Here is a 14,483-nt window from a genome sequence, read left to right on the forward strand (position 1 = left end):
GGCCCCTGCACCCGCATGGGAGACCAGGAAGAAGCACCTGGCTCCTGGCTTCAGATCGGCACAGATCCAGCCATTGAGGCCATTTAGTGGGTGAACAAACAGAAGGAAGACCTTTCTCTCTGTCTCTTTCTCTCACTGTCTGTAATTCTACCTGTCAAATAAATAAATAAAATCGTAAAAAAGAAAAGAAAAGAAAAGCCAGAAATCAACCCATGCATCTACAACCAACTTATCTTTGACAAAGGAGCTAAAATAAATCCCTGGAACAAGGGCAATCTCTTCAGCCAATGGTGCTGGGAAAACTGGATCTTCACATGCAGAAGTATGAAGCAAGACCCCTACCTTACACATTACATAAAAATCCTCTCAAAATGGATCAAAGACCTAAATCTATGACCTGATACCAAGGAATTATTAGAGAGCATTGGAGTAACTGTGCAAGACATTGGCATAAGCAAAGAATTCTTGGAAAATACCCTAGATGTACAGGCAATCAAAGCCAAAATTAACACATTGGACTACATCAAACTGAAGCTTATGCACTGCAAAATAAACACTCAGGAAAGTGAAGAGGCAACCAACAGAACGGCAGAAATTATTTGAAAACTATGCAATTGATAAAGGATTAAAAACCAGAAGAGATCAAGAAACTCAACAACAACAAAATAAACAACCCAGTTAAGAAATGGGCAAAGGACTTAAAGAGGCATTTTTCAAAAGAGGAAATCCAAACAGTCAACAGACACATGAAAAATGCTCAGAATTGCTAGGTGTCAGGGAAATGCAAATCAAAATCACAATGAGATTTCATCTCATCAGTTAGAATGGCTTTCGTACAGAAATCAACAAACAACAAATGCTGGTGAGGACGTGGGGAAAAAGGTACCCTAATCCAATGTTCTTTTTTTTTTTTCTTTTTTTTTTTTTTTAATTTTTGACAGGCAGAGTGGACAGTGAGAGAGAGACAGAGAGAAAGGTCTTCCTTTTGCCATTGGTTCACCCTCCAATGGCCGCCGCGGTAGCGCGCTGCGGCCTGCGCACCGCGCTGGTCCGATGGCAGGAGCCAGGTGCTTATCCTGGTCTCCCATGGGGTGCAGGGCCCAAGCACTTGGGCCATCCTCCACTGCACTCCCTGGCCACAGCAGAGAGCTGGCCTGGAAGAGGGGCAACCGGGACAGGATCGGTGCCCCGACCGGGACTAGAACCCGGTGTGCTGGCGCCGCAAGGCGGAGGATTAGCCTAGTGAGCCGCGGCGCCGGCCGTTAATCCAATGTTGGTAGGAATGTAAACTAGTTCAGCCACTGTAGAAGACAGTTTGGAGATACTTCAGAAATCTGAATATAGACCTACCATCTGACCCAGCCATCTGACTCCTGGGAATTTACCCAAGGGAAGTGAAATCAGCATATGAAAGAGTTATCTATACCCCCATGTTTATTGCAGCTCAGTTCACAATAGCTAAGACATGGATCAACCCAAATGCCCATCAACTGAAGACTGGATAAAGAAATCATGGGATATGTACACCATGGAGTTCTACATAGTGGTAAAAAAAAAGTGAAATTTGGTCATTTGTAATAAAATGGATAAAACTGGAAAACATAATACTTAGTGAAATAAGCTAGTCCCAAAAGGACAAATGCCATATGTTCTCCCTAATCTGTGATAACTAATAGAGCACCTAAAAGGTAATCTATAGAAGTGAAATTGACACTTTGAGAAGCAATGACTTTGAGCAGTTCTTGTCTCAACTTTTGAGGAACAGTTTTTTTTTTTTTTTCATACTACTTGTTGAACTCTTTACTCAGTATAGAGTTAATCATATGTGTATATAGTTGAAAATAGATCTTAGTAAAAAATAAGAATTGGAATAGGAGAGAGAGGAGGAAGAGGGATGGAAGTGTGGTTGGGAGAGCAGGTACCAGGGAAGAATCACTATGTTCCTAAAGTTGTACTTATGAAATAATAATTAAAAAAAAGTGTTAACTAGGGTGCCTCTCTCCCTTCACCCACAGGATAAGGAGGCCCAGAGAAGATCAAGGATTGTCCCAGGGTCACTCAGATTGGATCATGCTAGCACTTCTCAGAGATTCTAAGAACTAAGGTATGGTTCGCCCTCAAAATGTGCAAATTATTTGTTTTGCTAATGAACATAGCATTTCTAAAAATAGTAAGGCAAGACCATAATCATCTGTTTTAACAGATTGCCACTACTACACATATATCTGCATAATTCAGGCCACCCATAATGGTATATCTTGGGAGTGTTCTAGTTCCCTTACTTCCTTCCCTTCCCTTCCCTTCTTCTTTCCTCCCTCCCTCAACAATGTTCTCTCTCATGTGTCCTGTATATCCACATGTTAAGTAGGGCTCTGGTGGTAGTTCAGGATAAATCTCTGTATTTTTAAAAATATATATTTATTTAAATACAATTATTTATCATAAATACTGCCTATTTAAAGTGTACAATTCAGTGATTTTTGGTGTATCCACAAGCTATGTATGAGTAGAACTGATGAGTTATATGGTGACTCTACGTTTGATATTTTTAAAAACTGCCAGGCTATTTTCTAAGGCACATTTCCATCTGCAATGTAAGAAGATACCAGTTACGGAAAGCAGTAGAAGATGGTTCAAGTCCTTGGGGAGAGGAAGCTCCCAGCTCCTGGCTTTGGATCAATGCAGCTCTGGCCACTGGGGCCATCTGGGGAGTGAACTATCAGATGAAAGACCTCTCTCTCTCTCTCCCTCTGTCTCTCTGTAACTCTGCCTTTCAAATAAATAAATAAATCTTTTTTTAAAAAAGTTACTGGTTGTACCACATGCTCACCAGTGAGTGCTTATTGTTATCTATCTTTTCATTATACCCATGTATATTATTTTGCTAGCACTGCTGTAATGCAATATAACAAACTGAGTGGCTTACACAACAGAAATTTATTGTCTCACTGTTCTGAAGCCTAGAAGCCAGACACCAAGGTATTGGCAGGGCTATGATGTCCCTGAAGAGAATACGGAATATTTGTTACACGTTTTTCTCCCAGCTTCTGGTGGGTCCTTGGCTTATGCATAACTCTTATCTTCACATGACAGTTTCCCTATGTGTGTGCCCAAATTTCCTCTTTTCATAAGGATATTAGTAGTACTGGGTTAGGGTGTGTCTTCTATGTGCTGAAAATAACCACCAAGATAATATTAAGAGGTAGGGGTCCTCAAATTCCATTAAGCTGGGTGGTAAAAATACCATCTTAAGTGTTAAAGTGACCATATTAAGTGTTAAAGTGATCATATACATAGGACTAAGTGTTAAAGGGATCACGTAAATTAGATCAAGTATCTGGTAATAGGTAGAATTTAAAAGGAGAGAATGTTCCAACATGGGAGGAAGTCCACATAGCAGACTCACAGAATGACAATTGCTTTATTTTTTTTAAGGGAAAGGTTTATTGTTGGATAGGGGAAGCTTGGCAGGCAGGGGGAAGAGGGCTGGAGGGAAAGGGTGAGAGAGTAAGGGCGGGGAGTCGAGAGAGATCAAGAATGCATGTGTTCAGGAATCAGGTCCTGTTATACTTTTGCCAGGGGCAGGGAAGAGCAACGAATCCCATTAGGGTAGTGCTGGAGCTTACACCTGTGGTTGGACCATCTGGTCACCTGGCTTCCAGCAATGGCAGTGGGGGCTGGAGCCTAGGATGGTGTCTGGGACATAAGTTATGCCACAGACAAGACTGTTCCATTTTACTAACATTCTCCCCTTTGTGTTTTTTTAAAAAGCAGGTGTTGTATGTGATTACATCATCACAAAAAGACCCAGGGGGCAGGGTGGAAGGGCAATGGCCTATCTTTTATATCTCCTTCCTACTGACCTGAGGTGATGAGTCTCAAGCCAGGATCTCTTGGGTGGGGAGCTGAGTATATCCCTGTAGCAGCATTTGGTTGACCACTTGGTTGGTGAAGGCTTTGGTTTGTTCCATTATCACCTCCTGTAAACACTTAAACAGGCAAGATAGTATAAAAGCCAGGGTGAGAATAGCAGCCAATGGTCCAAGGAGTGGCATTAACCGAGTAAAGAGAGGATTTCACAGAGGAGAAGAAATGGGGGTGTGTGTGTGTCTCTGGACCTAGTGAAGACTGTTTGATGAATGTGGTTTTACCTAGCCTGATTGGTTAACACAATAACAACACTGTTAAGGTCAGTCTGTTCTATAGTATCATGCCTGTTAGTGAGGTTATTTGGCTTTTTGAATGGCATCAGCTGCGGGCTCGATGGACCTAATGACCTCCTCTTGTAACTATTGGAGTTGTTTTGGAGTCAGTTGGCCCAAAGCTGTTCCTGAGATCACTACTGAAAAGATGGAGGCTGTGAAACTGATCCCAACCAAGAATAGGAGAAAAACTGCTCATCTCTTGCAGGTACAGGGGTTTGTCTGTAGAGAAAATTCGGATCATGCAACATTAAGTGGGGGAGACAATCGCTTTAAGTAGCACTCTGACCTCAGAATCAGCCCTTAAGGTATTCTGCTCTGACTGAAAAGTCCATGAAAGCATTTCAAGCATAGAAAAGCCAAGACACTGTGGCAAAAAAAAAAAAAAAAAAAAAAAAAAGGCCTACATGAAGGATCTCTATGAGAGAGACCCCAGTGGAGAGAAGAGTGGCCATCAAAGAAGGAGGTACTTTTCTCTGAAGGGAGGAGAGAACTTCCACTTTGCTTATAGCCTTGTCTAAATACTGATGAAGATTGTGGACTTGGACTTAAAAGGCTTCCATAGCCATGGCAGCTCATTTCAAGAGCCTTGGGTGGTCACTGATGCCATACATAAGAGTGTTAATTGTTAAATTAATAACAGGAGTCACTGTACGCTTACTTCCCATGCAGGACTTCTGTCCTCAATGAGTTATATTATGAGAATTAACTGTAAAACTTATTCTCAAGCAGTTTTGTGTGTGTGTGTGTGCACGCAAATTGGTGAAATCTTTACTTAGTATAGAGTTGGTCTTCCGTGTATAAAGTTAATTGAAAATGCATCTTTGTGGAGAATAGGATTGGGAATGGGAGAGAGGAGAAGAGGTAGAGTGGGATGTGGGTGGGAGGGCGAGTATGGTGGAAAGAATCACTATATTCCTAAATTTGTTCTTTTGAAATCTGTACTCATTAAATAAAAGATTTATTTGGGAAAAAAATTAAAAAAGGAGATGGGGTGGTCCTCAGAACTGATTAAATCATGTGAATGAAACCATCATAAATGAGATTAGAGACTTTGTTATAGGAGTTCTAGGTCAGTTCATTGTCACATGATAATGAAGAATTATAATGCAGACAATGAAGGGGTGTGAGCAAAGCAAATAAAAGTGGATTTTACTGAGAAACAGATTCCTGCTTGCCAGGAGGGGTTCCCAAGGAAGGATTCCATCAAGGTCTGGGTATTGGGAGCTTATACAGGGAGGGCATATCAGTTGATCAAATCTTCTACATACTTTAAGTATGTCATCGATCTGTTTTGTCTTTTCTGTCTCTTGCATAACGGTCATGGTTCCTGACCAGCTAACAAACGTTACCATGCCAACCACTTGGGAAATGTGACAGTTGAGAAATATTGTTGATCCTACCAATTAAGGCACTTTATTCCTACCTGATCAAGTGCTAAACGCCTGAGACATGCTGCTTTGTGGTGTGTTCTGGTGTGTGGCCAGAGCCCAGTTTCTCTTATGGTTACCCATGGGTATAGAACACATTGTGTTCTGTATCAATCTTTTCATTTTCTTGGGACAATGTCTTATCTAATCATCAGATGGCAGGTTTCATGCAAACATCTGGTCCCTTATTCCCACAGGTGCCTTTCCTAACTGCCTATTAACCCTTCCAGCTCCTCACAACCTTATGAAAGTAGTGTGAGGGAGTCCTTCATCGCCATCCACCGTGTGAGGACTGTGAGGACTCAGCATCCATCCCTTATCCTCTTCTGCCATGAGAGAACACAAAGAAGGGACCACCCATGAGGAACAGCTTTCATCAGACACCAGTTCTGCTACTGCCTTGCTCTTGGAGCTCTAGGCTCCAAAACTGTGAGACATAAATTTTGATTATTCATGTTACCCAATCTAAGATATTTTGTTACAGTATCCTGAACTGACTAATATGGGAACCACCCTGTTCTATTATGACCTCATTTTAATTAACTAAATCACCAACAATCCTATTTCCAAGTAAGGTCATATTCTGAGGTATCTGGGGCTAAGACTTCAACATACGAATTTTGGGAAGTCACAATTCAACCTATGACACTACACTGGTGGGTCTTAAGGGATATTTTACGTGGTTTTGGTTTGTATTTTCCTGTGATTAATAATACTGAGCATCTCTTCATGTGCTTATTGGCCATTTTCATATCTTTACCGGAGAAGTGTCTATTCAAGACCTCTGTTCAATTTTTAAAACTGAGTTTTCTTCTTACTGTTGAATTTTAAGAGTTCTTTATATATTCTGGCTAAAGACTCTTACCAAGGATATGACTTATAAAGAGTTTCTTGCATTCTATGGGTTTTCCTTTCCCTTTCCTGATAGCATCATTTGATGTGTAAAAGATTTTAATTTTTATAAAATCCAACTTATTCATCTTTTGTGGCTCATGCTTTGGAGTCACATATAAGAAACTATTGCCAAATTCAAGGTAACTAAGATTTACTCCTATCATTTCTTCTGAAAAATTTTTTAAGATTTTATTTATTTATTTGAGAGATAGAGTTACAGACAGTGAGTGGGAGAGACAGAGAGAAAGGTCTTCCTTCCACTGGTTCCCTCCCCAAATGCCCGCAATGGCCGGAGCTGCGCTGATCTGAAGCCAGGAGCCAGGTGCTTCTTCTGGTCTCCCATGTGGATGCAGGGCCCAAGGACTTGGGCCATCCTCCACTGCACTCCTGGGCCATAGCAGACAGCTGGACTGGAAGAGGAGAAACCAGGACAGAACCAGCGCCCCAACCAGGATTAGAATCTGGGGTGCCGGTGCCACAGGCTGAGGATTAGCCTAGTGAGCCACAGCACCAGCCAAGGAATTGTTTTCTTAATTTCATTTTCAGATTGTTTACAGCTAGTATAGAGAAATACGACTTATTTTGGTGTACTGATCTCGTCTCCCACAACCTTGCAAGTTTATTTATTAATTCTGAGAGTCTTGTAATGGATTCCTCGCCTTCGCCCTTGGATTCTGGCACACAGCTCTAAAGCTCCTGGAATTTCCTGAGTGATAGGAGTATCTTTTGTAATTCATGAAGTTTATGCCAACAAGGTGAGTTATGGTTGGGTCCTTAGAGAGTTTCAAGGAAGGGGCTGGCCACACAAATGATTGGAGGACTCAGACTTTCTGCCCTATCCCCAGACCTCTGAGGCGAAGAGGGAGGCTAAGATTGAGTTCAATCATGTAATCAGTCACTTAATCAATTGTGCCTACATAATACATCCCTAATTTAAAATCGATGATCAAACTGTAGGTATAAGTGTAGCACTTTCATGAGTTCTGTGAATTGATCTAGCCAATTCCTGAACTTGAGCAAGTCGGTCAAGCCTCTAAATGTGTAGTCAGCTGGGTAACATGGGGTCCTCACTTAGAGCTGGTATCTGAAATGGAGGCAGTTTTATGGGACTGACCTCTAATTTTTTTTATTTATTTGTTTTCTTTTTTTGGGACTGACCTCTTAACTTGTGGGGTCTATACTGACTCCAAGTAGTTAGTATCAGAATTGAATTTCTAGACACAAGATTTATGTCATGAAATTGTTGGAATGCTGTTCCTATTAAATGCATTCAATTCTTAGGCTACAGTTATTTTTTTTTAAGTTGAAGAGTAAAGAGATAGACACACACACACACACACACCACAGAGGGTGGCTCTCATCTGCTGATTCAGTTCCCAAATAACCACAATGGCTGAGGCTGGGCCAGGGGTGGGGCCCGGATCTGGGAATGCAAGCCAAGATTCCCGTATGGATGGCAAGAACTCAACTTCTTAAGTCATCACTACTGCCTTCCAGGGTTTGCGTTGGTGGGAAACAAGTCAAGAGCCAGAACTGGGAATCAAACATGGGTATTCCAATGTGTTATGCAGACATCGTAACTGGCAGGCTAAACAGCTGCTCCCCATCTCCTCTTCATGGATTCTGTAGGACTTTTTACATTTAAGATTGTGTGATCAGGGTCTGATACCATTGCATAGTGGGTAAAGCTGCTGCCTGCGGCACTGGCATCCCAGATGGCCACCAGGGTGAGTCCCAGCTGCTCCACTTCCAATCCAGCTCCCTGCTAATGTGCCTGGAAAAGCAGAGGAAGATGGCCCAAGTGCTTGAGCCCCTGCACCCATGTGGGAGACCCAGAAGAAGCTCCTGGCTCCTGACTTCAGACTGGACCATCTCTGGCAGTTGTGGCCATTTGGAGAGTGAACCAGTGGATGGAAGACCTCTCTCTCCCCTTGTGTGTGTGTGTGTGTGACTCTTTCAAATAAATAAGTAAATCTTAAAAAAAGATGATTTGATCTTAAAACAAGGTAGTTTTACTTGTTTAATTGCAATCTGGCTATCTTTTATTTATGTTTTATTTTGTCTAATTCTTTAATTTTGCTGTAGTCTTTGGCTAGAACCTCTGGGATAACGTTGATTGTCAGTGGCACGAGCAGACTTTTTTTTTCCTGACCTTTATATGATGTTAGCTGTGAGTTTTTGTAGATGCCCTTTATCAGGGTGAGGACATTTTTTTCTATTTCTAGATTACTCAGCGTTTTTAGAATTAAGGTATATTGATTTTGCCACATGATTCTTCTGCCTATACTGAGATGACTGTTTGAATTTTGTCCCTCATCCTGTTGATGTGATGTATTACAGTAATTGGTTTTCAGATATTAAACTAAGCATTCCTGAACTCTCACTGGGTCAGGGGGATAATCGTTTTTTAATATTACCAGCCTTGGTTTGTGATAGCTTGTTGAGGACTTGTATAGTTATATTCATAAAATAGAACAATTTTTAAAAATAAGAGAAAAAAGAATAAATATGAAATTATGCTATTTTAATTGCCTTTCCCACCAGGTAAGTCTACTAGCAATGAATTCTCTCAGCTCTTGCTTTTCTGGGAATATCTTTATTTTGTCTTTGTTACTGAAGATAGAATTTTTGATTGATAATATTTTTGCACATGCTTTCACCTCTGGTCTCCACTATTTCTGGTAAGTCACCTGCTAATCTTATTAGGAGTCTCTTTTATTTGATAAGTGGTTTTCTCAAACTGCTATGAAGAATTTTGTTATTTTTGGCTTCCAATATTTTGACTGTAGTGCTCTTTATGTTTATCCTATGTAAGCTTCTTGGATGCACAGACGAATGTTTCTCACCAAATTTGAAAGTTTTCAGCCATTATTTCTTTGCATAGTCCATCTATTCCTTTCTCTCTTTCCTCTCATTCTGGTGCTCAGAGGTGAGAACAAGCAAGGTTAATGTGTATAGAACTAGCTGTCGCTCTGCAGTCTAGGCTTACGTTATTCTCAAAGCTAGAAAGGGAATAATGCCCATAGCTTGCAACCCTAGCTGCACGTTAGAATCACCTGGGGAACTTTACAAAAAAATCCCAATCACAAGCTAATTAATTCAGAACCTCCTGAAGGGGCTCCAGAGTTAGTGCTTTTGAAAATTTCCCAGATGATTCCAGTGTACAGTCAACATAAAAACCACTACTGCAGGGGCTGTTGAGGGCCCTCAGTTATGATCAACATAGGGTTGGAGAGGCTGGGAGAAAGAATTGTGTATATTTTTGTTTTTTATTTTGAAAACATCACCCAATGATTCTTCTCCAAACTTGCAGCCTTAGATTAATAAATTTCTATACACACGTGCCAACCTCTAAATTGATTGTGCTAATAGCTTAGAGACTACTTATTTTGAATGCATTATATCTTTCCCTGAGACCACAGCAGTAATTTTTTAAAAAAAGATTTATTCATTTATTTGAAAGGCAGAGTGACAAAGAAGGAGAGACAGAGTGAGATTTTCCTTCCTCTGGTTTGCTCCAGCTGCAACAGCCAGGAAGGGCCAGGCTGAAGCCAGGAGCTTGCAACTCCATCTGGATTTCCCACATAGGGGGTAGGGACACAGGGAATTGGGCTGTTATCTGATGCCTTCCAAGACACATTAGCAGGGAGCTGGATTGGAAGCAGAGAAGTATGGAATGCCAGCATCACAAGTGATAGTTTAATTTGCTGCACCACAATGCCTGACCCAAGCTATAGTTTCTAACATCATAATTTTCTTTTTTTTTTATTTCATAAATGTGAATTTACAAAGTGCAACTTTTGTATTGTTGTGGCTTCCCCCCCCCCCCACAACCTCCCTCCCTCCCGTGGCCCTCCCTTCTCCCTCTCCCATCCCGCCCTTTATCGAGTTTCATTTTCAATTACCTTCATATACTGAAGATCAACTTAGTATATACTAAGCAAGGATTTCAACAGGCTGCACTCACACAACCACACAAGGTATAGGGTATTGTTCGACTAGTAGTGTTTTTAAGTTTCATAGTAAAACACATTGAGGACAGAGATCCTACATGGGGAGCATGTACCCAGTGACTCCCATTGTTGATTTAACAATTGGCACTCTTATTTATGACGTCAGCAATCACCCGAGACTCTTGCTGTGAGCTGTCTAGGCTATGGAAGCCCCTTGAGTTCACCGACTCTGAACTTGTTTAGTCAAGGCCGTGTCACAGTGGAGGTTCCTTCCTCCCTTCAGAGAAAGGTGCGTCTCTCCTTGATGGCCTGTTCCTTCTGCTGGGGTCTTGTTCACCAGGGTCTTTCATTTAGATTGTTTTTTGCCATCGTGTCATGGCTTTCCATGCCTGTGAGACTCTCATGGACCTTTTAGCCAGATCCGAATGTCCCAAGGGTTGATTCTGAGGCAGGAGTGCTGTTTTGGGCATTTGCCATTCTATGAGTCTGCTGTGTGTCCTGCTTCCCCCGCAGGATCATTCTCTCCCTTTTAATTCTATCCTTCATTATTTGCTTACACTGGTCTTATTTGTGAAATCTCTTCGACACATACCCTATCTTTTTGATCGGTTGTGTATTCATACTTATCAATTTACCAAGTGCGCTGGCATGGGTACCTGCCTCCTTGGTAAGATTGATTTGAAATCCCCTGGCACATTTCTAGTTCCACCATTGGAGGTAAGTCCGAGTGAGCATGCTAACATCATAATTTTCATTTCAAATAAGTATTCCTTTAGTCTGCACACATTTTATTCTAGCAAACGTCTAGCAATCCAGTAGTGATCCCAGCAGAAATCGGACATAGATTGCTATTCCTATTACTGAAGATGGTCTGAATAATGTCTGTTCGGGAGGAAGTAGGAGCTTCTTGGAGACATCTTATTTTCAGAAAGGAATTTGGGAGGAAGAGCGAATTTATTTTTATACATTAACATATGTTATTATTTAATCTATAAAAATAGCTCTGTAAGTCAATGAAAATTGAACAACCCAATTTAAATAGCCAAAACATATTAGTGGGCAGATTATAGAACAATTAACAAATATGGAATGCTCATTAAGATTTTTAAAAATTCAGATGAAACAAGAATGAGGGGGCCAGGGCTGTAGCATAGTGGATAAAGCTACTGCTGCGGTGCTGGCATCCCATATGGGCACCGGTTCAAGTCTCAGCTGCTCCGCTTCTGAACCCGCTCTCTGCTTTGGCCTGGGAAAGCAGTAGAAGACGGCCCAAGTCTTTGGGCCACTGCACCTTAGTGGGAGACCAGGAAGAAGCTCCTGGCCCCTGGCTTCAGATAGACACATCTCCGGCTGTTATGGCCATCTGGGGAGTAAACCAGCAGATGGAAGACCTCTCTCTCTCTCTCTCTCTGCCTCTCCTTCTCTGTGTAACTCTGCCTTTCAAATAAATAAATAAATCTTAAAAAAAAAAAACAAGAATGAAATATAATTTTTAAGCCTTTCAGAGTGGCAAAAATGAAGATTGATAATGCCTATTCTAGTGCAAGTGAGAGAAAATAACTTGTTCACAGCTCATGGGAGGATCTTGAACCCTAAAACACGTCGCCCACACTGGTACAGGCTCTGAAGATGGCATTCTCTCCTGAATCTGTCAAAATTGTAATTTCCAGGGCCAGTGCCGTGGCTTAACAGGCTAATCCTCCGCCTGCGGCGCCGGCACACGGTGTTCTAGTCCCGGTTGGGGTGCCGGATTCTATCCCGGTTGCCCCTCTTCCAGGCCAGCTCTCTGCTATGGCCCGGGAAGGCAGTGGAGGATGGCCCAGTGCTTGGGCCCTGCACCCGCATGGGAGACCAGGAGAAGCACCTGGCTCCAGGCTTCGGATCAGCGAGATGCGCTGGCCGCAGCGGCCATTGGAGGGTGAACCAACGGCAAAAAGGAAGACCTTTCTCTCTGTCTCTCTCACTATCCACTCTGCCTGTTCAAAAAAAAAAAAAATTGTAATTTCCAGAGGCTGGCATCAGGTGTAATGTGTAAAGCCACTGTCTGCAATGCCAGCATTCCATATGGACACCAGTTTGAGTCCTGGCTGTTCTACTTCCAATTCAGCTCTTAGCTAATAAGCCTGGGAAAGTAGCAGAGGATGGCCCAGTCCTTGGCTCCTGCTACCCATGTAGAAGACTTGGAAGAAGGTTCTGACTTCCTGGTGTCAGCCTGGCCTACCACCAGCTGTTGCAGCTATTTGGGGAGTGAATCAGCAGATGGAAAATTCTCTCTCTCTCTCTTTCTCTCTCTCTTTAACCCTGACTTTCTAATAAATACATCTTTTTAAAAAATTGTAATGTCGAATCACCATGAATTCACCAATTTTTAAGAATTATCCTAAGGAAATTATAGATGCACATGTAAGGATGTTTATAGATTCTCGGAAAGAGTTCAGGGCAAACATTTCAGGAATCTGAGGGACAGAGCTCCCACCTACAGGTTAAATCTCCAAATGCCTACAATGGCCAGGGTGCTGAAGCCACAAACGGGGGACTCACTCCAGGCCTCCCATGTGAATGGCAAGCCCAGCTACTTGAGCCATCACAACTGCCTTCCAGGGTGCACATTAGCAGGAAGTTGGAATTAAGACCCAAAGCTCAGTATCAAATCCAAACACTCTGATGCTGGATACAGGCAACCTAACCAATGGATTAATTTTTCCTAGGGCAAATGCCTACCCCTATAATACATGTTCTTAAAAAAATTAATTTTAGGGCTGGCATTGTGGCATAGAAGATAAAGCCATTGCCTATAATGCCAAGATCCCATATGGGTGCCAGTTTGTGTCCCGGGCCACTTCACTTCTAGTCCAACTCCCTGCTAATGGCCTGGGAAATGCAATGGAAGATGGTCCAAGTGTTTGAGCCTCTGCCACCCACAGGGAAAACCTGAATGAAGCTCCTGGCTTCTGCCTGACCCAGTCCTAGCCTTTGCAGCCATCTGGGGAGTGAATCAACAAAGAGAAGATCTCTCTGTGTCTCCCCCACCATAACTCTGACTTTCAAAATAAATGAATCTTTTTATTAGTTAATTAATTTTAGGAGAGTGGATATTTCACCAAGTGCTTAAGACACTCGCGTTTAAATCAGAGTATATAGGTTTGATTCTCAGCTCCAGCTCTTGACTCCAGCTTCCTACCAATGCAGAAAAGAAACTGAGAGGTAGCAATGATGGCTGAAACAATTGGGTTCCTGCCACTCACATGGGAGACCTATATTGGGTAGCCAGCTTCTGGCTCCAGCCCTGCCCAGCCCCAGCTATTGCAGGCATTCAAGGAGTAAACTGGCACATGGGAGCTCTGTCTCTGTCTCATAAATAAATAAGTAAAGTTTTTATTTTCTTGCTCATACTTTTGATGTTTATTATTTTGATATTTAAAGGTACCAATATTGTAATGTAGTGGGTGAATCTGCTGCCTGCAACACCAGCATCCCATATAGATACCAGTTCAAGTCCCAACTGTTCCACTTCCAATCTGGCTCCCTGCTAGCACACCTTAGAAAGCAGAGAATGTCCTTGGGCCCACTGGGAGGCCCAGTAGAAGCTCCTGGCTCCTGGCTTCAGCCTGCCCAGCCCCAGCTGTTGTGGCCATTTGGGGGGTGAACCAGCAAATGGAAGATCTCTTTTTCTGCTTCTGCCTCTCCCTCTCTGTAACTCTGCCTTTCAAATAAATAAATATTTTAAAAAATAATAAACTATTTACCCAGTGTCATGATCACTGGATTCCCTTGATTATACAGTGAGATTTTCCTTTGTAACTAAAAAGTAATCTGTGTGCGGCAGGTGTTGTGGTGCAATGGGATATCTCTCTGTCTGTAACTCTACCTCTCAGATAAGTAAATAAATAAATCTTTTTAAAAAAAGTAATCTGTATGCTGTTAATCTTGCACAATAATGTCTAGTTATCCATCAACTAGCATCTTAATGACTTTAAACAAGTAATTTTATGACTTGTTATCAA

The sequence above is a fragment of the Lepus europaeus genome, chromosome 1, assembly GCF_033115175.1.
Source record: "Lepus europaeus isolate LE1 chromosome 1, mLepTim1.pri, whole genome shotgun sequence".
In the NCBI taxonomy this organism is placed as follows: domain Eukaryota; kingdom Metazoa; phylum Chordata; class Mammalia; order Lagomorpha; family Leporidae; genus Lepus; species Lepus europaeus.